General features: G+C 40.1%; 1 pseudogene; it reads left to right on the top strand.

Moving 5' to 3' along the window:
- Nucleotides 1-23,143: 23,143 nt before the first annotated feature.
- LOC142431739 (survival motor neuron protein pseudogene) lies at nt 23,144-24,300 on the top strand (annotated as a pseudogene).
- The last annotated feature ends 1,114 nt before the right edge of the window (nt 24,301-25,414 follow it).

Here is a 25,414-nt window from a genome sequence, read left to right as displayed (position 1 = left end):
AAGGTTATATAATCCAATGCTCTTGACTCTGGATCCATGATATGGCGATATGCCCAGAAAATCAATAACAAATGATTCAATGTAACTTAAAAATGAGATGATGTCTTTAAATCTACAATTCTATTTCCCTTAATACAATTCTCTCTCAAAAAATTGGGTTTCAAAATATTAGAGAGAAAGAGAAGAAACGAAAGGGAATTTGATAAATACTTTGGGTCTAATATGCACATGGTAACATACGATATTTCCTGCCCCAAGGCTCTTTTTAATTTTTGCAATATTAACATGAAGAAGGCATTGCTATCAATTCCACACCCAGAGGAAATAGGTGTGGGGAATGTAAGTAACTTGCCCAAGGTCACACAATAAGCAAGTGCCGAATTGGTACTTGAACCTGTGTCTCTCTGGCTAGAAAGTTCATGTTTTATAGCTACACTCGCTGCTTTCCAGAGATGTTTATGATTTCTTTCTTAAACTGCCCCACAAAGAAAAGAATGTTCCTGAGATATTCTTGGCAAAGGATTCGTTTGATAAAACACACATACCATTGGTTCTCATCTAACATTTAACATTTGTGATACTGTTTGCAGAATGAAGAGAAACGCTAAGACTGGAGACCAAATGTTTACTGAGCAGATTATTCTTGATGTCCTTCTGCTTAAAAGTTTAAAATTAAAAATAGAACTCCACTCGCTATTTGTCCCCTGCCAAGCTGTGTGGGAGCAACTTCGCAGATTGCAGGGCAAGGCTTCCAGAGCTGGAAGTGTTGGCAATACATCTTCCTTTGCCCCCGGTGTTAATATCCTCTCTCCCTTTCTTTCAGTACAGAAAATAGTAACTAATAGCTTTCATAGCTGCCACTTTCATCACTTTAACTGCAACCAAACTCGGTTTTTCTTCCACCCATCAGAATCTACAGACCACGGATGGCCACCTACGGCCCTGTGGAGTCCCGGAACTGTTGCTTTGAGGAAATTACTGTAGTGCTTCCCAAAATATGTCTCGCCACAAAAATGATAAATGATGGCAAAAGAACAAGGAGAGATTCTTAGGAGGCTGTAAATATGTCCCTCAGTTCTCGGATGTACTCTGGGTCCCTCACCTTCAGGGAGGTGGTGGTAGTTATGCCCAGTGGTAGGAGTAGATGAGAGTGCTCTTTTCGCCACTGACAGGATTTGTAGCGCAGGGAGGGATTTTTGCCTGGGGAGGAGGTAGTAAGAAGTCGACTATTTTCTCTTCTTTTGAGCTGTTTAACTAAGGAGAAAAGTGTGTATTGGCACAAGACATTGTTCTTGACTCTGCAATCTCATGGGCTTATTGGGATGAGCAGCGGGATGGGAGGTAGCAAGGTCTGGGTATAACTCTCACCCGGGCCACTTGCTGGGTGCATGATACTGGAAATGCCACATATGTTCTTCAAACCTGACTTTTGCCAGCTGTTACACCAGGCAAAGCTAACCAACCTCTCTTGCAGAGTTGTCAGGAAATTAGAACTGCTGATTTGAACACGTCAAACTAGAGGGCACTCAGATAAGTTAGAATTCCAGATAAACAACCAATTGTAACTATGTCTCAATTATTGCACATGACATATTCATTCTGCTACATTATTTTGGTTCATCTTCTATTTAACTGGATTTCTGGTACTTTATCTGACAATCCTATTGGAAGAACAAGGAGAAGCACCAGCTAGCACAGTGCTCGACACAGACTGGTTATCCAACTGAATCTCACTCTCCACCGCCTACATTTCGGTTCCATGCTCCACACAAGAGCTCACTCCTTAGCTGTGAGTGAGGCAAGTTTTATTTGTACTTCCTTTGACATTACATATTATCAAAGCATCAATTGTTCTCTTTGTGCGGACTGTTGTGATTACCCAGTGTTTCTCATTCAGTTCCCACAGAGGGACCCTATGAAACACTGCCGTGTCCTGCCGGCACCATCCTAGCTCGGTTTGATGCTGTTGATGAAGCCACTGTATCAATCCTTTGTGTTGAGAGTCTTCCTCCTTTTTGTTAACTCCCTGATTCCTGCTGATAACATGTCCAAAGGACAAGAGAGGAACTCAAGGGACATTGTGGTTTCCCTTCTTCCAAAACAAATGATTTGATTCTCTGGTAGTCCACTGTACAACTGACCTTCTTTATCAATGCCATAATTAAAATTGATACAATCCTTTGGTCTTCCTTATTTATTTCTCTAGGTTTCACCTGAGAAGGCGCCCTTGAAAGTGCTCCCTGAAATGATTGAATACCAACCAATTCTTGTTAGAACGTGATGGTGCTGTCCACTATGGACACTATACAACTTGTCAATTTAAAATGACCAATACCAGTCCCTTTCAGCTCACTAATTGGTAAGATCTCAATCTTTATTCATTCCATTTTCTTTTCAATTACTTCAGATTTTCCTAGATTGATGGCTCCTACATTCCAAATTACAAGCACTAATGAATGTTTCAGCTATTTCTTCTCATTTTCATCATACTCCATCACAAATCAAGGTACTGTAAACTTTATGGAATCCAGGTCATTCATTCTTCTTTGCTAAGCTGTTTTCACTATCTATACTTTTTATTTATGATTTTTATTATTAATTTGGTGTTAATACATATATCATATCATATCATAATTCAATCAAGCCAAGCCCAATTGTAATGTGCTATCAAAATCACTTTGCAAACATTCCTTTACTTCCTGGACTCCTGGAAACCATGTCCCCTTTACCACCACCACCACCCCACTCTACCCACCACCCCTGAAACCCTTACTCTACTTGCTGTCCCTATAGGGTCACATCAATCCTGAGTTTCATATACCAAAAACCAGAGAAACATATAAAAGTACTTCAAGAGGGTGACCTCCAATGACATAACACCTCTGAAATGCACCCTAATATGAACGAACAACACCAAAACAAAAGTACAGAAAGTGTTGAGAACCAAATCAGAGAGGGGAATCAACTGACACTCTTTTAACTGTTCAAGTTAGAGTTATGCCTTTGATCTTCTATACTCGTCTCTCCAATGCCATCTGACTAGTAACACATTCCCTCCTGAGATAAAGTTTATTGTGCCAACCTGGCCGATAAACACATGTGGGGCTAATTGAAGGGGGGAGAGATAAATGCCTTGGTGAGCCTCACCTTTCTAGTTCTCAGGTCTCTTGTTTGTGATGGTCAGACCAGGGTGCAGCTGCCTTAGCCAGTGCCATGCAACAATTTGCAAGGCTCGCTTCCTGCAAGACATCCCTGTGGAGAAGCCGCATGGACCTACCCCGATGCAGCCCTGGTGCTGGAGCAGCCCTGCCAGCACTGAGATGTGTTCACTGATTCGGCTTTCCTCTTGCAGTCAGCATCACTGAGCATGTTTTGTGAGATGGAGGAGGACTCTGTGGATTGGTGTCAGACATATGGGCTAATGTTGGACTTGTGGGCTCGGGCAGCACTGGGTTGGGATGATTTCTTGATGTGTACTTACCCTTTATAAAAAACTCTCTCTTATACATATGAGTTTCTGTGGATTTGTTTCTCTAATATACCCAGAGTAATACAGTTTCCATCCCTCCATGGTGGATTGAGAGGCTTGTTCCCTAGCTAGTTCCCATAAAGGAATCTCAGGCTCCCACTCTCATCCACAGTCTCACAATTTAGGCTCTGGTACGAATCCCTCCTTCAATTTGAATGATATGATTTTCAATCCTTTGGTGACTGATGATGATGTGTTTCTTCCATGAGGACTTAGCTGACATTTCACTTAGATGGCTGCTTGTTTGGAGACAAGCCTTTAAGACCCCAGACACTACTTTATCTGCTAGTCGATCATTATCTTTCTTTGCCACATTTTGCTACTGCACCCGTGTATTCTGTGTTCCCTTTCAGAGAGCAAGTAACAAGCAAGGCTTTTGATGGAAGAATGAGTTGTTCATAAATTTAAGCTAGGATTTTGTGTGAGCCCCAAACCCATTTGTGAAACATTTCCTTTTTTATTATTACTTAGGAGTTAATACCTATGTCATAACATTCCATACTTTAAACACATTAAACAGAATTGTACAATTGCGTCCAGAATCCATTTTCAAACATAGTTTTTCTTCCTGGAATCCTTGACATTGTCTCCCTTTTACCCTTTCCAGCTCTACCTCCACTCCTACCATTTCCCTCACCCCTGCCCCCTCCAAAAACAAACAAACAAACAAACAAACCCCAAACCACTTATTTTTACTGTCCTAAGGGACTTGCTCTCCATATAGGTTCATAAATTCTGGGTTTCATTTACCAAAAACAGAAAAATATTTAACAAAATTTCAAGAAGGTGACACCCAATGACATAACACCTCTGAGATACTCCCTAATTTGGACAAATAAAACAAAAATAAAACAGAATGTCCATCACAGGTGTGCCAGAATAATATATATGTTAATACAGCATATAGGGCATTGATTTAGCCAGGACTTGTTTATCTGCCCATCAAGAGTTCATCAATCTTGGCACAGCTATCTTCTACTTCCTAAGACAACACGCATTTTCCAACTTAAATCAAGTTACAAGTGTGTCTGAGGTAGAAGCCAGATCACCCAGTCAAGTTCCATATGGGATCTCACGGATGGAGAGTCAGGCATAGGCTCTGCTCCTTGAGGATCCAGAATTTAGTGTCCCAGCTGTCCACAGCACCCAACCTGGGTCCACAGATAGACCCAGAAACCTGGGTTGATGTGGACATTGGGTATATACCACCAAAGACACTCCCTGACTAATGTTTTCCAAAGCCTTTTCAGTCATTCTTCCTCCCACCTGTAGGCAGGTCCTCCCTTTTCCCTACCAGCAGACATGCACTTGTGTTCCCCCAGATGTGTTTGCTCACTGTCCCCTCTGCTGTGTTGCTTTTCCAATCAGCAGCCTTCATCCTTTTGGACAGGCTTTCTACTTGTCCAGGGGAAACTCATCATAGATGTACATGCCAGTCACTCTGTATACAACATCCCCTCGATGCCCCCTCCACACATTGACCATTTGATCCTGACTGACTTGAGGTACCCTACAGCCAAGAGATCTTCAAAATATTCACCCAGTGGGGATGGTGTAAGCTTCATTGGCATGGCTCAGGCTCTCTACAAGGCTGTCTGGTCCCCAGATAGGAAACGGACTATCCTACAAGCCTGAGCTTTTTCTAACCTCAGTGGACTCACAGTATTTGTCTTTTGGTGATTGACTAACTTCACTCAGCATGTCTTCCAGATTCCTCCAAGTCTTGAGGTGTTGCCTGGTTTCATCGCTTTATTTTTTAGGGATGCGTAGTATTCCATTTTGCGTGTGTTCCAGAGCTTTTGGTCATCCTTTCTTCTACTGATGGGGATTTAGGGTATTCCCAGCTTCTTACTATTGTGAACTGTGCTGAACATGAGGATGAAAACTACTGTTCATGATTTTTTCTTAACTCTGTGGAGTATATGCCCAGTAATTCAAATGCCATCCATTTTAAATCTCGCCATCACCCCTTCCACAATGGCAGCAAGTCCCTCAGTAGTGGGTAAGAATACTCATCTCGCCACACCCTTTCCAGCATTTGTTGTTCTCAACTTTTTAAAATCGGGCTGCAGTTGTGGGTGTTAGATGGTGTATGAGGCCAGGTTGGCTAGAGAAACAAATCCAGAGACACTCATATGTGTGTAAGAGAGAACTTTATATCAGAGAGCAACTACACATTAAGAAAACATCCCAGCCCAGTCCAGATCAAGTCCCTAAGTCTGTTATTACCCTATATGTCCACACTAGTAAATAAATTCCTCTTTAGATTCATGCAGCCATGCAATGACACTGAATGCAGGAAGGTCACAGGCCAGTGGGTGAAGAGTCTTATGGATCCAATGATGGTGGAAGCAGCTCAGTGCTGGCATTAGCCTTCACGTGGCTTCCCCAGCTCCAGGGGTCTGGCTCTGTCAATGTAGCTCCATGTGACTTTTCAATAGGATGTCTCTCAGGGAGTGTGTGTGTCCTGCCTCGAGAAGGCTATTTATCTTTATATTGCCTCCAAATGAGGTCATCAAGCTGTGACCTGATTGACAGGCTAAATTCTACCCCATTCACTCTTAAGAGTCCCAAATTGACACCAGATTATATAACTCCCACAGATGTCACCTCACGGTTGTTTTACTTGCATTTCCCTGATGGCTAGTGAACAGGAGCATTTCCTCATGTGTTTATTAACCATTTGAATTTCATCCTTTGTGAATCATCTGTTCAAGTCCTTCGGCCACTTTCTCAGAGTGACTAGTTTTTCTCTTGTAAAATACTATGGATTTTGATAATTAGTCCTTTGTCTGTTATGTTATTACTAAATATTTTTCCCAGTCTGTGGTTTCACTTTTTACTCTTTAAATGAAGCCTTTCAAAGTACAGAAGTGTTTTGTTTTTTATAGGTCACACTCATCTGGTTTGTTTCCAGAGAGCGTGCTTCCTCTGTTAACTCTGATAGCCCGTGCATTCGCCGCACTAGGACACTTGTCCCACTTTTCTCAATGATAATCCTGATGCTTTGAGTTTTACATTTAGGTCTTTGATCCACCTTGAGTTTGTTTTTAAGCATGAGGTGAGATATGAGTCTTGTTTCATTCTTCTGCAGGAGGATAACCAGATTTTCCAGCTCCCTTTATTGAAGAGGACATCTGTTTCCCATTGAATGTTTTCTGGCTCTTTGTAGCAAATTGGTTGACTGTATGCCGATGTTTTAATTTCCACCCTGACCCATTGGTCTGAGTGTCTATCATTATACCAGTATCAGGCTGTTACGACAACGGTGGCTATATAGTAGGTTTTGAGGTCGGGTAGAGTAAGACCACCTACATTGTTCTTCGTTTCATGACTTCTTTGCCTGTCTTGGGTTCTTACTTCTTCATATGAAGTCGGTAAACAGTTTTCCATTTCTTTAAAGATGATGCTGGAATCTGGATAGGGATAGCATTGAATTTGTAGATTGTTTTAGGTAGTATTGACATTTTCACAATATTGAGTCTTCTGATGCATGAACATGGGATATTCTGGAGAAGAATGTGTATTATTTTTGCTGTTGGTTGGAGAGATCTGTAAATATATAGGAGGTCTAGTTGTTTGATTGTCTTGTAAAGTCTTCTGTTTCTTCATTGAGTTTCTCACCTGTTGATCTAACTTTCTTTGAGAGTGGTGCATTAAAATCATCTATTATAATTGTTGATCTTAGTGGTTTCTCTTTTCATCTTGCTGAGGATTTGGTTAAGGAATCAAGTGTCTTTAAGCACATATATATTGTGGTTATGAGTTCTTGTTCTAGTGATCCCTTGAGCATTATGTAATGCTCATTCTTATCTCTCATTGTATCATTTACATTGAGGTTTATTTTCTCAGAGATTAATATTGCCACCCCTGTATTTTTTTAAATTGCCATTAGTTTGGTAAAAATCACACCAACCTTTGAATCTCAGTCTATTTTTGTCTGTGAGTTTGAGACGTGTCCCTAGAAGGGAACAGATTGATGAATCATATTGTCTAATCCTGTCTGCTACCCTTTGTCTTTTGATTGGCATGTTTTGTCCATTGACATTCAATGTAAATAAATCTAAATGTAGATAAGTCACGGTCAGGTTGTACTATTTGTGATTGATATTTTCCATTCTTCTCTTTTTATAGGATGCTGTGTTTGTTTAAGGAGCTTATTCTGGTCTTCATTTCTCCACTAGATTTTTAATGGTTTGGGTACTGTGAGCTGATACATCCTGTGGTGGTTTCATGTTTGAGGGCTGTGGTTGTTGGTTTTCTGTCCATAAAGAATTAGAAAGTATCTGTGGTAATCCGGGCTTTGTTTTTACAAATACTCTAAATATTTCTTTATTTGAGAAAAGTTTTATTTCTCCTTAAAATTTGATGGAAAACTTTGCTGGATAAAGGATTTTTGGATTGACATTATTTTCTTTTGACTTTCAGAATATGTTGCTCCAATTTCCTCTTTCCTGCATGGTCTCTGTGGAGAGGTTCAATTTTTCTCTGGTGAGATAAAGAGTTTTGTGGTACTCTTTCTCAAAAGAAAATAGGAACAAATCTAATATACTCTTGGAACCCACTGGGGGTTCAGGCTGTGTTCCTGTCTACTGGGGCTGGATCCCTTTTGAGATAGCTGGAGTTATCTACCTGGAGATCCATGCCCTGCCAGGATGGGAAGGAGCAGGACTTCAGTAAGGGAATATAGCTATGAAATTTCTATGGTCCAGCATCCAGGGGTCTTCATGGGAAGGGACCTGTGAGATGGACTTGGGGGCAGGCTGTCTTGGGATATTTCACCATACTGGCAAGTTGCAGAACCACAGGGGAGAAGGAGGTTTGCAGCCACCCCTCAACCCTGCTATGGGAGGGAAAGGTAAGAACATGACAGTGGTGAGAAGGGAAAACCTTGGCCAACTCACCTGAGCTCTCTCCGTGGGCGAAAACTGGAGAAAGTGTTCAGAAAAACAAAGACCCTGGATGCTGAGACACTAGGTCTCATGCTCTATTTCCCAGAGTTGGCTTTCTGATTCTAGCTCACTCCAGTTGTATTTTGAATGCCAGCACTATATTAGACAATATTCTGCTACTATTCATAAGGCTTTCAGCATTTCATTGGCCAATGTTTTTATTGTAAACCATTATTTTAAAAAGTTTAGCATGAATTAAGGGCAGGTTTACATATCAGACTGTCATTTTTGCATTCAACAACTTACTGTTGCTATTAGGTGTTGTTGCCTTGGTTCTGATTACCAGTAACCCAATGCACAACAACACTAGCACCATCCACACAATTATTCTTATGCCTGAGCCCATTGTTGCAGGGTCTTCAACAACTTAGAGAACTTGTTAAAAAAAAAAAAAAAACAATGACTTGTGCTGTCTCCTCCCCGACTTCATTCCCCCTTCATCTCCTTCTTATAGTATACACCTCTGTTGCTTTTGGATCCTTTTTACCCGATGCTCCCTCCTAGCCCTGATAACCTTAAAAGTATGTTTCCTTGGGTATCCTGGGTTTTGTTTGTTTGTTTATTTGTTTTTTAATAACAGTGTTCTCAGACAATGTTCACCCTTTCGTGTTTGACTAATGTAACTCAGCATGAAGTCCTCCAACTCCATCCATGTCACTAGGTGTTTCAATTCCATCATTATTCTTTAATGCTAGGTATGTAGTATTCCACTGTGTGTGTACACCAAACTTCATTTACCCATTCTCCCACCGAGGAGCATTTAGGCAGTTTCCATCTTCTTGCTACTGCAAATAGTGTTCTGATGAGCGTTGGTCTGCATATAAGTGCTGTGTTATGTTCATCAAAGGAAGTACCATAGCGGCTGTACTGCTCTGCAGTCCCACAACATTTCATGAGAGTCCCAATCTCTCTGCTTTTCCTCCCAAACCCAAACCCAACTCTATGTCATTGAGATGATTCTGACTCATGGAGACCCTAGAAGGCACAAACTAGTAAGTTGCAGAGACTACCTCTTTCCAGGAGTAGAAAGTCTTGTCTCAGAGCAGCTGATGGTTGAGAAATCTGACTGCAGCCTAATACATAACCACTACGCTGGCAGGGTAGCTGCTGAAGCACTTTATTTGCAACTGACCACCTTGCAGATGCACACCCCGTAGCCTGTATTACTTTCTGTTTGTTTGGTTTTGATCATTTTTAGTCCATGATGGGTTGAGGAAGCATTCCATCATTATTTTGATTGGCATTTATCAGATGAACATGTCTTCATGCTTTTTGGGACACTCAAATGTTTTCCTTGGTAAACTCTGGTCATGTTCTTTGCCCTTCCCTTGGGTTATTCTTTTTTTTTTTTTTTTTTGCTGTTGTTGAAATCGTGAAGTGTTCTGTAGACTTTAGAGATTAGTCCTTCGTCTGAGACATCATTTCTACCCACCACCACCCCCTTCTTTTAATTGTCCAATCTGTGATTTCCATTTTCACTCTTTTGGGGTTCAGAAGTGTATAGCCAGGTTCTTTTTCCTAATCCGTGTTGTTCTGGAAGCTCCACTAATGTTGTTATCCATAGGTTAAAAAAACCTGACAGGTTGGTGATGTAAGGACTATCTGTTGCCTGGCACAAATTATTCCAGGAAAGTTCAGGGTATCAATGCTGAATCTCCTTCATTAGCTGACTTGTGAAAGTAATTAAGTTTGCCCACTAGAAAATACGAACAAATGTACTTGAGTTATACTGCAACAATTTTCATGGGGAAACAGATATTAAATCTCATCATATCCCATGGGACCCAGCAAAAAGAAAAGAACTTCAAGGAATTCTGTATTCATAACTAGATAAATTGAGTTATTGAATGATCTAGTGAATGATTTACTCACAAAGTTCTACACAGTCAACCAGAAAGTGGTTTAAAAAAAGTGAATTCAGTAAAAAAATTTAAACATGATTTCACAAAATAGAAGGGGAAATATATATATATGAAAGTATTTAAAAATCTCCAGGAAAAAAGGGCAAAAAACCCCAACAAACCAGAAAACATTTTATTATGCAGACGCTAAATATATTTGTCAAAATTAATTCGATTTCCAAGCATTCTAATATTAAAATGAAGATCAAATGAGCTACAGTTAAACACCATTTAAATTAAATCAAAGTTCAAAAAGGTTGGTATATGAAATGTAACTCTAATTCAATTTTACACTTGAAGTAAGTTGAGCTTTTTATCATTGTATTATTAAATTTAATGAAAATATGTCTGCGGCTGCTAAAAATAACCACTTGTTCTTAGAAAGGACAATTATTGAAAAACTATACAATTATTTTAAATCTTTTACTTACTAAATATTATAAACACGGCTATGTGCTCATATTTGATATAACTGCTACCCATTAGAAATTGAATATTAACATGTTTGCTTTTTTTAATGATGATATTATAAAAAATAATATTCAGAATTCTTAAAAGCCCTAAAGTGCAGGATACAAGTGCTCTATGTTTGCAAGTTTATATCCCATTTCACTCCTTTTAGTTTCTCTAAATCTAATTTCTTAATTGGCTAATAATTAGTCTCTAGTTTGGTTTAAGAAAGCACAACTATATCGACATATAGAACTAAATGTAGGGAATCATTTTACATTGGAGTTGGCATTATTAACTGAGATATTAAAACATCTGTGATGCTCTTGGACCATTTGAAAATGTGCTGCAAAATATTTTATAATTGTTTTTATCCAGACGTTTAAAGGAAAGCGAATAGTCAATGGCATTCCACATGTGCAAAATAATTGGTTTTGGATTTCCTTTACAACATCTAAATGCTTCACCTTTTATTGTTCTGAAGGCAGTAAGCGTTGCACAGGGGGTGTCTATAGCTTTCATCTTGATTCATAGAGATGATGATCAAAGTTGAGTCTCACAGCTTGCTGCCCACCCCTCTGGTAGAGAGTAGCCTACAGCATATGTTCAAAGACAGGTTAGCCATAGCTGCGTGTAGTGTGATTTCTGTAAACACAGCCTACAGGCGGATCTTATTGACTTTATGCTCAAGTTGCACAAGAAAGAAAAGGAAGAATATTGTAACATGTAATATGCTTTCCAATTCATTCTATGTTAAGATATTCATTTTATTTTATTGTAGTTTGTTTCCCCCCCTTAGACATTAGGAAGTTCAATTCAGAGAACACAATGGTCAATAGATGTACTATAAACATATTGATAGAATGCTTAGCTTGAGTGCAAATGTTAAACATTAATTTATTCAGAAAATAATGTTCTTGAATGTGCTATACAGGGTAGATACAATTGTGGAGGGAAGGTCTACACTGATTCAACTCTTGTCTGACTTATAAATTACTACGGACAACAGATATATGTGTGCAAGTAAGGAAAAATTTTAAATGCTACAATAGAATAGTATAATATACTATGAAATCATATAACAAGACATTAGGAAAGTGAGGAAATTATATTTAAGCTGAAACCAAGGAATGTAAGAAGCCAGGCAAGCAAAGAGCAGAAAAGTTAATGTTTCTGTCAGAAGACTGAAAATTTGAAGGTGCTGGCAAGCATTGTGTGCTCATTAAACATAAGATTAGAAATATGGTCAGAGCCAGATTTTAGTTGTGCTATTGTTGTGTACCATTGAGTGGATTCTGATGCACAGACCCTATAGGACAAAGAAGGCCATCCTGGTGTGTGGTCAGGTAAATATTGGTTAACTAACCACAAAGTCAATGGTTCAGGTACACCAGCCACTCTGAAGGAAAAAGACAAGACTCTGTGCCAATAAAGGTTTGCAACCTGGGATTCTGTGATACTCACTTTCCCAACATGATTGCTGAAGTCAAAATGGGTGCATAAGCAAATGTGGTGAAGAAAGCTGATGGTATTCGACTATTAGAAGATATAGCATCTAGGGTCTTAAAGCCTTAAAGTTAAACAAGTGGTCATCTAGCAAGGAAGCAGCAAAGCCCACATGGAAGAAGAACCTCTAGCCTGTGTGGTCACGAGGTGTCTACAGGATCGGGTCTCAGGCATCAGAAGACCAAAAACAATCATATTGATGCACAAGAGTGGAGTCAGAGTAGAGACCCAACTGTAGACAATTGGACATCCCCTCACAGAAGGGTCACAAGGAAGGGATGAGCCAGCCAGGGTGCAGTATAGCACCGATGAAAGGAGCAACAGTCCTCTAGTTCTTTACTGCTTCCTTCCCCCTCCACTATCATGACCCCAGCTCTACCTTACAAATCTAGTTAGGCTGGAGTATATACACTGGTACAAATAAGAGCTCTCAGCACACAGATTCCAGGAGGTAAATCCCTCAGGAGCAATAATAGGAGTAGCGATAGCAGGAGGGTAGGGGAAATGGGTGGGGGAGAGGAAAAAAAGGGGAACCAAGCACAATGATAACGTATAACCCTACCACCACCCAGGGGGATGAATAACAGAAAAGTGGGTAAAGGGAGACAATGGATGGTGCAAGATATGAAAATAATAATAATTTATAATTTATCAAGGTGTCACCAGGGTGAGAGAGTGGAAGAGGGAGGGGAAAAAGAGGAGCTGATACCAATGGCTCAAGTAGAAGGAAAATGTTTTGAAAGGGATCATCTCTTATAAAAATCAATACATCAATTGTATCAAACACATTTTGTATATATATTGCCATGATCACCATTGGCTATCACATATAAAAAAAGTAAGATACAAAAATATAATAGTAATATATAATTCAACAAGGGTTTATGAGGGTGAGAGGGTGGGAGAGGGAGGGGAAAATGAAGAGCTGATAAAAGGACTCAACTAGAAAGATTATGTTTTGGAAATGATGATGGCAACATATGTAAAAGTTTGCATGATATAATTGATTTATGGATTATTATAATATCTGTAAGAGCCCTCAATGAAATGATTTTCAAAGCAGCGAAAGACAAAATACATCCTCATAAAAATTAAATACTTTTGTTCATCAAAGGATTTCATAAAAACAAGAAAAGACACCTACAGATAGAGAGAAAATCTGGGAGAGCAATATATATATATAAGAGAGGTCTAATATCCAAGATATATGAAATAGTTCAACAACTTAACAACTAAAAGACAAGCAATCTGATCTAAAGTGAAAAATAATTAAACATTTTGCAGCATGGGTATTGAAATGGCCAAAAAACATCTGATAAGATGCTTCACCTCATGAGTAGCTCTTGTTAATGCTGTCTCTGGTAAGGGCAGTACTGCCCCTTTCCAGCCCTGTACGCAACAGAAGAAAAGCTCACGACACACAGAATCCAGGAACAGGAACGGGAGTAGCGATACCAAGAGGAGAGGGGGAAGATAGGGAGAGGAGGGGAGAGAAGGGGAACAGATCCTGATGATCTACACATAACTGCACCCCCACCCCACCCCAGGGTGCAAACAACAGAAACCCTGGTGGAAGGGAGACAGCGGTTGGTATAAGATATAAAATAATAATAATTCCATAATTTATCAAGGGGCCACGAGGGTGAGGTGGGGAAGAGGGAGTACAAGAACTGACACAGTGGCTGCATTAAAGATAAATATCTAAAAAATAATGATGACATCATATTACAAATGTGCTGGATACAATTGATGTATGGATTGTCACAAGAGCTGTAAGAACCCTTAATAAAATGTTTAAAAAAATGCTTTTAAAACCTCTTGTCACAGCTACTGTGTCCAAGTATCCCCTGGTTCTCCATCTTCCTCATGCCACGACCCTCTCATACAGCTCCTCATGCAGTGGTGAGCCCCAGCCAGAGATGTATTATCGTTGCTACTCCATCACTGTCATCTTCCTACTGTTACAAATGAAACATCATGTACACAGCTGATATGCAGGATGTAGTTTCATTGCTACAAACTGAACCTAATTAAAGCATGTGATTCATCACAAAAAACCATATGTCATTATACATTGTGAAATATTTATTTCCAATGAGAAATACAGGAAATTTTGTCTTGAAGCATTGGTGTAGCCTGGATAACATTCTTCATGCCGGGTACTCGTATGTGGGCGTACACAGGCGTATAGACAAATAGAGGAGCAGTGTCACAGTTTCTAAGACCATTAGAAATATGTTTTCCGATGGTCTTAGGCGACCCCTGTGAAAGGGTCGTTCAACCCCCAAAGGAGTCGGGACCCACAGGTTGAGGCCCGCTGCCCTGGGATTCTGTAATTCTTTAAGGAAGCAGATTGTCACACCTTCCCCCCCCCCAAATTGTTGGTGTGTTTGCACCCTCACACACGTGTCCACCACTGTTCATTACACAGCCCTTTTCATAATAGTTAACATGTGAAAACAACCACATGGCCCACCAATGGATGAACACATTGTGGTCGACGTTCCATAAAATATGACTCAGTGCCAAAGAGAAATGAAGTCCTGACACCCCTATCCCCAACATGGTAAAACCTGGAAAACATTATTATGAATGAAATAAGTCAGTCGCAAAAGGGCAAATGCTGTATTATCTCACTGACATTAACGAAGCCAATAAAAGTTGTAAGTCAGAAAGTAGTCCTCTAAAATCACGGGAACCCTTTTTTAAAGAAAAGTATCCAAATGTGAAGCTGTTATTTCTTCACATGTCTTCCATCTAGGTTGGCCCACTTCCGAAGCTGTTTCCACCGATCGACCCGTTCCCGGTAGAATTCCTTGCTGTCTTACTGATACCGCAGCTTCCTCCGGGACCCCAACGCACAAAAGAAATGTACTGAGGCACAGCAAGAGGGTGGAAGGAGTAAAGTTTCCCAATGAAATTCTCCCTGTACAACCCAGCTACCCTCAAACAATGGGCCTTCATGGGAAAAGGAAAAAAAAATTCTTGGTGTAATTTGGCTGCCTTTTTCCCTCACTGGTGCAGTTGCTAGCTCTCTTACATCTTTTTTGTAATAATGCTCTGTGTCATAATTTCAGTGTCATTCAATAAAATCTTTCCATGTTCCTCCTTTGTGATCCCCCAAAGTCATTGCCATTAACTTCTGCAGTGAACTGGCCTCACAAATCCCTTCAGTTTTTATTGGACATTCTTTGGAAGGCATCGTACTGAGACTAAGACCAATGGATTGCTGAGAGAATATATTTGCAGTCGTTCACTAATCAGAGAGATACAGTAAATATTTTTTGTGTAGATTTAACCCATGCATGAACAAACTGGCACCCTAAAAGCTGTACCCTTTTACTTCCCCATGTATATAGATATCAAATACTATTCATGGTTATCAGAGGTAGGAGAGAGAAAGAATGGACATTTTTTAATGGAACAATGGTTTATTTTAATTGTGGTGGAACAATTAGAAAGAAGTAGGAAGAACTATTGAACAATATAAAATATATATCATCAGTGTCATTGAATTACACATGTGGAAATTGTGTTTTGCTATGCATACTTTTGGGTTTGCTATGTATAGTTTTTTTTTTAACCAAAATAAAAAAAAAACCAGTTTTTTTCTTTGTGAACATTTTCACATTTTTGACTCATATGATATGATAAAATATTTTAGTAACAAATTACTATAAAATCAAATCCAAACCCACTTCTGCCGAGTCAGTTCGGATGAGCAGGACACTGTCGGACAGAGGAGAACTGCTCTGCAGGCTTTAATCTTTGTGGAAGTGACTGTCACATATTGCTCCCAAGGAGCAGCTGCTAGGTTCTGGCGCTGACCTTTTGGTTAGTAAATGCTTTTACTACTGTCCCACTGGGAGACGGATTACCAGATATATATAGATATTTCATGAACATCTTTTCAGACAAAAATGGAAACTCTCATAAACTTAAGCTGAATCAACTGTTGTGCAAATATTGGTAGTTCCCTTAGGAGGAGGTTAGTGATGTCAATGAAAAGAGCAGATTATTGGAAAGTCATGACTGCTGGATTGCTGTCCTTTTCCTCTGCCTGAGCCACAGTCACATCTCACTAGGTAACTAACTAGTCATTACTCAATGAAATCTTCTGTTTAACAAATAAGAAGCCCTAGTGACATTGGAGCCCTGGTGGTGTCGTGGTTTTGCATTGGACTGCGATCCACGTGGTAGGCAGTTCAAACCCACCAGCAGCTCTGTGGGAGAAAGACTGCGATTTCTATTCCAGTAAATAGGTACATTCTCAGAAACCCACAGTGGGTCACTAGGACTCAGCTTTGACTCAATGGCAGTGAGTGAGTGGCACTGGAGGTTGGGCTTTGTGTTGTTAACCACAGGTTAGAGGTTCAAACCCACCAGACACTCCAAAGGAGAAAGACAAAGATACCTGCCCCTCTAAATATTTACAGTCTGAGAAAAAATTTCATAAGGTCACTATGAATCAGAATTGCCTAAAGAGCAGTGGGTTTGTGTCTGACATATGACAGTGTTGAGTGGTATATCTCTGGGTGGTTAATGATTTCATCTAGTAACACAGGTAAGCTGAAACCAAAACAAAATATCAATCAAATAGATTGACTCCAGACAAAATTTTCTTTGTAGTACAGCATACGGGATACTTTTGCCCTTGGAAAGGGTCAGTATGAATGGGCAATCAAGTCCAGCAGAAGGTCCTTCATGAACATTACTGAAAAACAGCAGGTACATGTTATGCCATGGTAGGAGCTAAATGCTCTTGCTGATGAGTACCACAGGTATGTGGCAATTGGCTGAAGGAAGGGAGGAGCAAAATGTAAAAAAAAAAAAACACAAAAAAACCCAAACAACCACAGATCTGGATGCTACTTAGGAATGTTCTCCTCACTAACAGAATGTTTCAGGGGTGCACTGGCCATTGCAAATGGGCATTCCACTCATGAGGAGAATGTGCTCACTCAGTGTCCTACCGCACACTCACCCAAAGTCTGCAGTGCTCCCCACTGATTTCTGGACCAAGACTTGAGATCATATAGTTGAGTGTTCCCTCCTGGTATCACAGTTCCCCAAGCTATGGAATAATTTAGATGATTCTAAATGGCAAGATTGTTCATGATAAAAAAGTCTATAGGCAAGCTTATGTGTCTCCTTAGGACAGCATAGCTAAAGGGAAACTCTGCCTTTGCCCAAATAAACTTCCCCAAACCCTCCCTAAAACAGGATTAGAGACGGTTTGCGTAATCCCTAATAATTGCATCTGGAAACAAGGATAAACATTCTTATGTCTGCCATCTGCTTTTCTGAGGTCCTGGCTGGAGTTAGTAGTCAAGCCATTAAACAAAGAGATAAAAACCTCAGACAATGACTCGTTTAAAAATGGACTCTAGCCAGATGCAAGAGTAATTTAAATCTAACTCTTTCTCCCAGAGGCTTATGGTTCTTCGAATTAATTCATTCAAAGGAGCCTATGAGGCAGCGGTTGAGTGTTAGGCTACTAAAATAAAGGCAGGTGTTTGACCCCTCCTGGTACTCCATGGGAGAGCTATGTGGCAGTTAGCATTAAAAAAGGTAACACTTGTAGAAATTCTCTGAGGCAGTTCTCCTCTGTCTAGTGGGTCCTTATGAGTCAGAATTAACTTGAAGGCAATGGGTTTTACACTTATTTACCCCACTTATGTGGGATTTCAGAAAGTTCTTGGGGGGAAAAGTTCATGCTTTCAAACCCCTTGCATCTACTTCCTTTTCCTCTGGTAACTGGCCATTCGCACGGACAGAGATCTTTTCTTTGGCGATTTGATTAATGCTAAAATCACCTGGAATCCCTTCTCTAAAGCGATGCCAACATCCAGCCACCAACAACTCAAGGAAACAAAGCTAGCTCCTGACTTAGAAGGAGTGGTAGCAGGCTGCCCATGCAGATATAGAAGAGTGAGCCAGTCAGCAGGGAGGGAATGGAAAAAGAAATAAAAGGTGTGAAGGGTCTGTTGAAACACAGTTGTAAGCAACACGCAGTCACTGTGAATAGCTGAGAAATCACAGTAGTTTAATAGAAAGGAGAGGGGGGAGAATTTTTCTTTGAGCAAAGGCATTGTCTCCGTCTGTAAGCACTGTGTAGTCTTGGGGGTGAGACTGGGCATCAAAAGCCATTTAAAGAGCTTGCTCAGAGTGTGAGAAAAACCAAACAATGTCTGATTGCTATTTGCATCCACATTACCAACATCAGCGACAATAACAAGAAAAAGAACTACTACTAATTACTATTTTTTGAACCCATCTTAATTATGCAAGGATCACAGTTGGGTTTTTTTGTTTGTTTGGCATGGCTTATCTGCTCTTTACATTGAGTAAAACATTTCCAATTAAAAACAACAACATTCAAAATATCTATTTTACAGTGAACTACTGTTTCATTCCATTGAACGGCTTCAGCCATGATGGCTTTCAGAAATTTAACCAATGGTTTGAAAAGTGGACTTCTCTGTGTTGGTATTCCTGCTTTCAGAAGGAAGGGGTTCAAGTCGGGCAGTGTGGGATGAGTTGGGTGACTACATGCTGCCCTCAACAGGAGAAAGGTGAGGCTCTCTGCTCCCAAAGATTTACAGCCTTCTAAGGCCACAGGACAGTTCAACCCTGTCCTCTACACACCACCTGAGTAGGAATCAACTCATTGCATTGAATTCGGTATTTTACAGTGCTTCTGTGAGTTAGACATCCACAGACAATCTCTCCCTGGTCCTGATGTGTTCAGAGGCTCCTAGAATTTCCAGATACGGCAAATCTAACCCCTGATGGAGCCTATCCCCAAGACTCGATCTTTCCCTCCTCCCTCTAGGCAGAACTCATTGAATTCCAGCAGCTCTCATTGACCTTCAGAGGTCACTTGCCCACCTGACACTAAATAGGGGTTTTGGTGGCCTGAGCCTTGTGTCAACCCCATTTGATTCACATGAATGAAGAAGAAGGGGACATGTACATACAATGTGGGCTGCTGCTGCAAGACATTTAGAGAATGACAAAGGACACAGGAGACAGACAAGGACCAGAGATATCACTCACATTTTCCATTGGAAATAAAGGGGAGATAGGAATTCTGGACTCAGGAAAAAAGAATAGAATGATATTAAACCCAGACTAAGAATCCAGGTTTTTGAAACACTTACATGCAAAAGGAATCATTTTTATAAAAAAGAGCTGGAACAAGAGGGCCGAGGATTTAAATCACTACATGAACACCTTCTGCAAAAGGTCTGTGGGCTTCCAGGAGATTGTGAAAAGCAAACTTCATCTACACATAATACTCTGTACTTTTCTAATCTACACAAGTGTATATATTCCAATCAAAGTACGTTTCCCAGGTGGGTAGTCATACCTACACTCATGATAAATTGATATGCCATCAATCATCATTTTGTGACTGTTTCCTTTGTTTTCCAAGTTTTATTTAAGTGGCCTGATGGCTGCAGATCCTTAGATGTCCAGATGACCCAAAATTGATGGTCTAAGCTAGATGACTTGTTTTAGCTTTGTCTTTGTCCCATATAAAGCTGAATAAACAAATGGATCTAGAGTCTCTTTTATTCTTACAGCAAAGAAAACTTTCCAGAAGGATCTTTTCATCATCACTTTCAGAGATAAGGAAATTTAGAAGCATAGAAGCAATATAAGTTTCTCTAAGTCATGCAGCTAGTCAATGCAGACTTCTAGGTGACTTCTAGGAAACACTCAGTAACATGCAAATCATTTGTTTTAAAGTATCTTTAGAGTACTTTCAAATTCATAAGAAAATTCACAAGTGGATGTTTCCATTTTAATACATGTATATAACATTTTGATACATTTGTTCTGAGGATGAAGACATTTATAGGCAATAAAGGGATGTAATAAATGGCACTCTCAGTTGAAAAACTGACTAGTTCAAAATTAATGACATGTTTACCTTTGTATTAACTGAAATACTGGTTTAAAGATGCAGAGAACAAAAAAGATATGGGGCCACTACAATGTTTTAAAAGAGAACTCATATTTAAAAGGATTTTCACTTTTCTTCCGAACACAACAAATGGAGCATCTAGAATTAAATGTGTAAAAGCTCAACTTTGCGGGATATAGCAGAAATATAATTATTTAGAATGTGACTGTCATTGCCTCATATTACACAGTGCTCAGTTCCTGCCTCCCCTCCCCTCCTCGTTTTCTTTGTGGTTAATGTGGGAGAATATTTGAAATGTGAAAAATAAAAAAAATACCCCCATCCCCCTGCTTTACCCCTGATGGTGTCACCATATGGCTATAGCATTTGGTTCTATCCTTTCACCCTCCTACTATTTAATTATTTTAATCACTACTTGTGATTATATAAAGACGGGATCAGGGAGAGTCTATTCCTGGCTGTATTCTCACTCACAGTCAGTGTGGCCCCAAATCCTTCAGTTTCCCTTAGCTCCACGGTCTGCCATTTTTAAAATGAGCATAACGTTACTCACCAGTGTGAAGGAATCCTTAAAAAAATGACAATTCATTATATTTTAAAAGGGTTCCTATTATCTGTGGATTTTTTTTCTCCATAAATTCCCAAACCATCTGTGCTTCCTCATTTCTGACCAAGACTTTTTGGAGTTTCAAATTTGCTTTACGCTGACAAAACACAACATCTGGATTTCAATTCAAGGAGGAAGGTTCATTTGAAAGCTTTTTAATGCCCTTGGACCACAATGACATCAAATTGGAGAACATATTTTTATGAATTGAGTGTAAATGAATTAGAAACATGTGGATTAAATTTTCCTTAAACCTCAGAGGGAATTTAAATATTAAGGAAAAGTGCTTTGCAAACGACTTCTTGGCTTTTGCTAGTCAGAGCAGTTAAAAAAATAACAAACTTGGTGTTATCTACTGAATCCCAAATGTACCCAGCATTTTCTTCTCCAGTGTAGAAAGGGCATTTTGATCTTTGAATAAAAAGGCATGGAGTGGAAGATTTCAAGTTTCATATCTAGTAATGCTTAGTCTGCAATCAAAAATAGAAATTTCTTAGAATTCTTAGAGTCTGCCCTAGGTTTTTTTTTGTTTGTTTCTTACTTTTAGAATAGCCCACATCATGATTGAATGATTGATGGAATTGTAATATTTGACATAAAATATCTCAGTCATCTCAGGTGCTTTACTTTGGGATGGGAGGAATTGATAAAGATTTCTTTTTTTTATCATAATATTGGCGGCTCATACAACTCTTATCACAATCTATACATACATCAATTGTATAAAGCACATTTGTACATTCATTGCCCTCATAATTCTCAAAACATTTGCTCTCCACTTAAGCCGCTGGCATCAACTCCTCTTTTTTCCCCCTCCCTCCCTGCTCCGCACTCTCTCATGAACCCTTGATAATTTATAAATTATTATTTTGTCATATCTTAGATTGTTGTAGGGCAATTCTCATTTGGGAAGATGGTAAGGGCTAGCATACATCTGACCCAAACCATGGCAAATTTCGATTTTCTCATAAGCAGGTGAAAGCTAAACAATGAATAAGGAAGACAGAAAAGGAATCGATAGATTTGAATTATGCTGGTGAAAATTTTTAAACATACCATAGACAGCCAGATGAGCAAACAAATTTGTCTTGAAATCCAGGTACAATGTTCCCTAGTATCAAGGATAGCGAGACTTCATCTCACATACTTTGAACATGTTATATCAGGAGAGACCAGTTCCTGAAAGAAAACATCTTGAGCAATAATTGTAGAAAATCAGTGGGGGGGGAAATGAAAAAAAAAAAGTCAAGGAAAGGGATTCCCCTAGTGACTAGAACAAGGAGCTCAAGCCAAACAACAATCGCGAGGATGGCATCGGACCCAGCAGTGGTTCCTTCCGGTGTGCTCAGGGTTGCCATGCGTCGTAACTGACTCAAAGGTCCCTCACAACAACACAAAGCTTTTCTGATTCATGGAAGACAGTTTCTCATCTAAGAAGCATGTTATTCTTGTGAACTCCAGTCCATAACCAATATCGTCACAGCATCACTTCTTGTGTACGTGTGTGTACAGGTGTGTAAAGATAGGGTGACCCTTACTTCAGGTCATGGCATTTTCCCCGGTAGCCCCTGAACCCTTAGATGAAGGTCATTACTTTCATTGAAAGCTCAGCCATGACCATGGATCTGAATGTTGTTCTACCAAATGGCAACCCTGACCAGAAAGGGGAGTCCTGAGAGGAGCAGTCATCGGTGCAGAAGCTGCAAGTTTTCCAATTCCCTGCGTCTGAGGAAGCTTAACATGATCCTTTACTGGCAAACATAGTCTGGCAGTGACAAGAAGTAATGGTATCCTCTGCCCTTTCTTCAGAAAGCCTTGATCTACTCTTATCCTGAGGGTCACCAATGTCACGGCATGTCTGTAGCCTTCCTTATCAGCGCTGCTAACAACAGATGCCACCTGGAGACACAGGACTGGAAGGACAATTTTAAATAGTCTCTCTGGCACAAGATGATTTTGTAAAGTGAACGTGGAAATTGAGGCCAATACTCACAAAGGTGCTAGCGATAACTCCACGAGTCTGCGGACGGCATTAAGATAAAACCTGATGACGGACAACTCCGTTCTTCCCCCACACTCACGTCGTCAGTTTAGACCTGGAGAGGCATCCTTGCGTCACCACTCCCGATCCTCAGGAAGAGTGTCAAGGGATGCAGATTGTAAGTGACAATGGGGTCTCAAGACCACCCCTCTTCCTTGGGAGCGCAATGAAGATTGGCTAGTTCAGGTCAAAAAGGAATCAATGGAAATGGAATGGTTCCCGCCATGGACTGGCCAAGGCCATGGGGGGGCGGTGGAGGTGTCCAGGAGCGGAAAAGACACGGTGTTGTTCCCACTCAGAACAGGCCAGAGTGGCAACTGACATTTGGGATGAGACAGCATTGATCAAAGCCCATGATAAAGCCGCAGCTTCTTTTAAGCATGCCCTAAAGCAGGGGTGTCAAACTGGCGGCCGTGGGCTGCAGAGATCGTGTGTGTGTGTGTGTGTGTGTGTGTGTGTCCCACGATTCTCTGAAATAAAATGCAAATAGAAAGAAAAAATTATAAAGAAAATAGCGCTTAGTGGAGATGGTGGTAACACCGCACACCCAATTCCCCCGATAACCCTTTAACTACCGACGACGAGTAAAATCACAAAATCAAAGTCGCTCATTTGAATTGAGTTTGACACGCTTGCCCTAAGGAATGGGGATATTTGTGAAACTACTGACAAACCAAAACGCACCCCTACAAGAAAACCTCCTGGGAAGAAAAGAGCCAGAAAAAGAACACCGCGACCCCACTGAAGCCATGGAAAAGCTGGTGATCAATGCCCTGCCGTTTGGTGAGAAGATAGCTGCACCCACCAGTTACCATCACGTCAATGCCTCCTAAGAGAGAAACGTGTGTTGTGGTTTACGCAGGATATGGACTCAGAGGAGAGAAACCTCTGTCTGATCCACTTTTCCCCAGCTTGGGAGGAGTTAGATGATCGTGTGGACCAGAATGCCCACGGGAAGGAAAATGAAAGGCAAACGTCAACAGATCAAAGTGAGAGGTCCTCCAGGTGACTTGGAAAGAAACCAAATATCAAGTCTAAAGCCACACCAAGGAGCGCTTTTCTACATCCTTCCCCCCAGCCCCAACCAGCGCCAGCATCAGGGGTGGGGCCAGGAAAGCCACGCCTCAAGTTCAATGGACCACCCCCTCCACCACCACCTTGCCTCTTATGCTGGTTACCTCCATTTCCTGCTGGACCAGGAATTATCCCCCGCCCCACCCCCACTTCCATATGGCCAGATTCTCTTGATGATGCTGTGCTCTGGGAAGTACGTTAATCTCTTGGTTACATGAGTTGCTGTACGGGCTATTACATGGCTGTCAGACAAAATCAGAAAGAAGGAAAATGTTTGCATTTCAATGAAGGAGTAAGTCTACCATGACTAAACTAGTGACTCTTTTTCTCTTTTTTTTAAAGGACCTGGTTTGTGGAAAACAAATCCTTAAATATTGAAGGTTGATAATATTAAAGGCATTTTGATGTCAAAACTCACAGAGGAAAGTTTGATCCCCAATGCTACTAGAATTTTCAGAGTGCCAAAATGTCATGTCCCCAAATATTTACTGGTTAGTTCTGGGTAGAAATTTAATCTAGCCTCTGGATCTACTTTCCTATATGATATAAATACTGCAGACAAAAGTTTTAAAAATGAGGAGGGAAAGAACTTATCTAGATTAGGAGAAAATTAAGAGACTCAACAGACAAATGCAGTGTAGTATCATTTGGTTGGACTGACAGTGATTCCTTAGAGGAGAAAGCCTTAGAGGAGAAAGCCACTCTGAGCATTTAAATATGTACTGAATTTAAAATACTGGATAATTGCTTATTTTTAGAACTGTCTTAAGGTGTTTTGTCATTCACAGGAGAATGTTTTAATTTGTATGCTGAAGTGTTTGAGAGTGAAGTGCTATGGTATTTCTAATACATTTTTAAATGATTTAGCAAACTGAGTATATATGTTTATGCATAAAGAATACATCACGATTACTGAACATAGGTGGCATGTATGCAGACATTTCTTACACCATATCTCTCTATTTTCTATATGTCTGAACGTGCTTAATAAAAATGTTTAAATTTTTATGGTAAAAAGAGGAATCAATAAAACAAATATCTGAATCGAATGGGTAAAAGGGTGAGGGGTAGGAGGGAAACAAAGTGTCTCAAAAAATGAAGATTTTTAAGAAAAATAATAAAGCTGATATTGAATGAGCTAAAGAGAAAACAACACAAACAAACAGTCTTGCTCACTCCAGGCCTCACCTCAGGAAGAACTACAGAGGGCAAAACCTATAGTTCACAGCTTCCCAAATTATCCATAGCAGAAAATGCATAAAGAAACGTTAAAGAAAATAATCAAGCCAACTCTGTAGAGTAGACTACAGCTTCCCAGCAGGGTTTCCAGTGTTGTGACCCTTATGGAAGTTGACTGCCACATCTCTCTTCCTTGGAGTACAGGTGGTTTGGAGTAGCATGCTTAATAACTATGACATCAC

This window comes from Tenrec ecaudatus, chromosome 18 (assembly GCF_050624435.1).
Source record: "Tenrec ecaudatus isolate mTenEca1 chromosome 18, mTenEca1.hap1, whole genome shotgun sequence".
Taxonomy (NCBI): Eukaryota; Metazoa; Chordata; class Mammalia; order Afrosoricida; family Tenrecidae; genus Tenrec; species Tenrec ecaudatus.
Note: the sequence above shows the minus strand (reverse complement) of the source record. Positions and strands in the feature narration are given on the sequence as shown.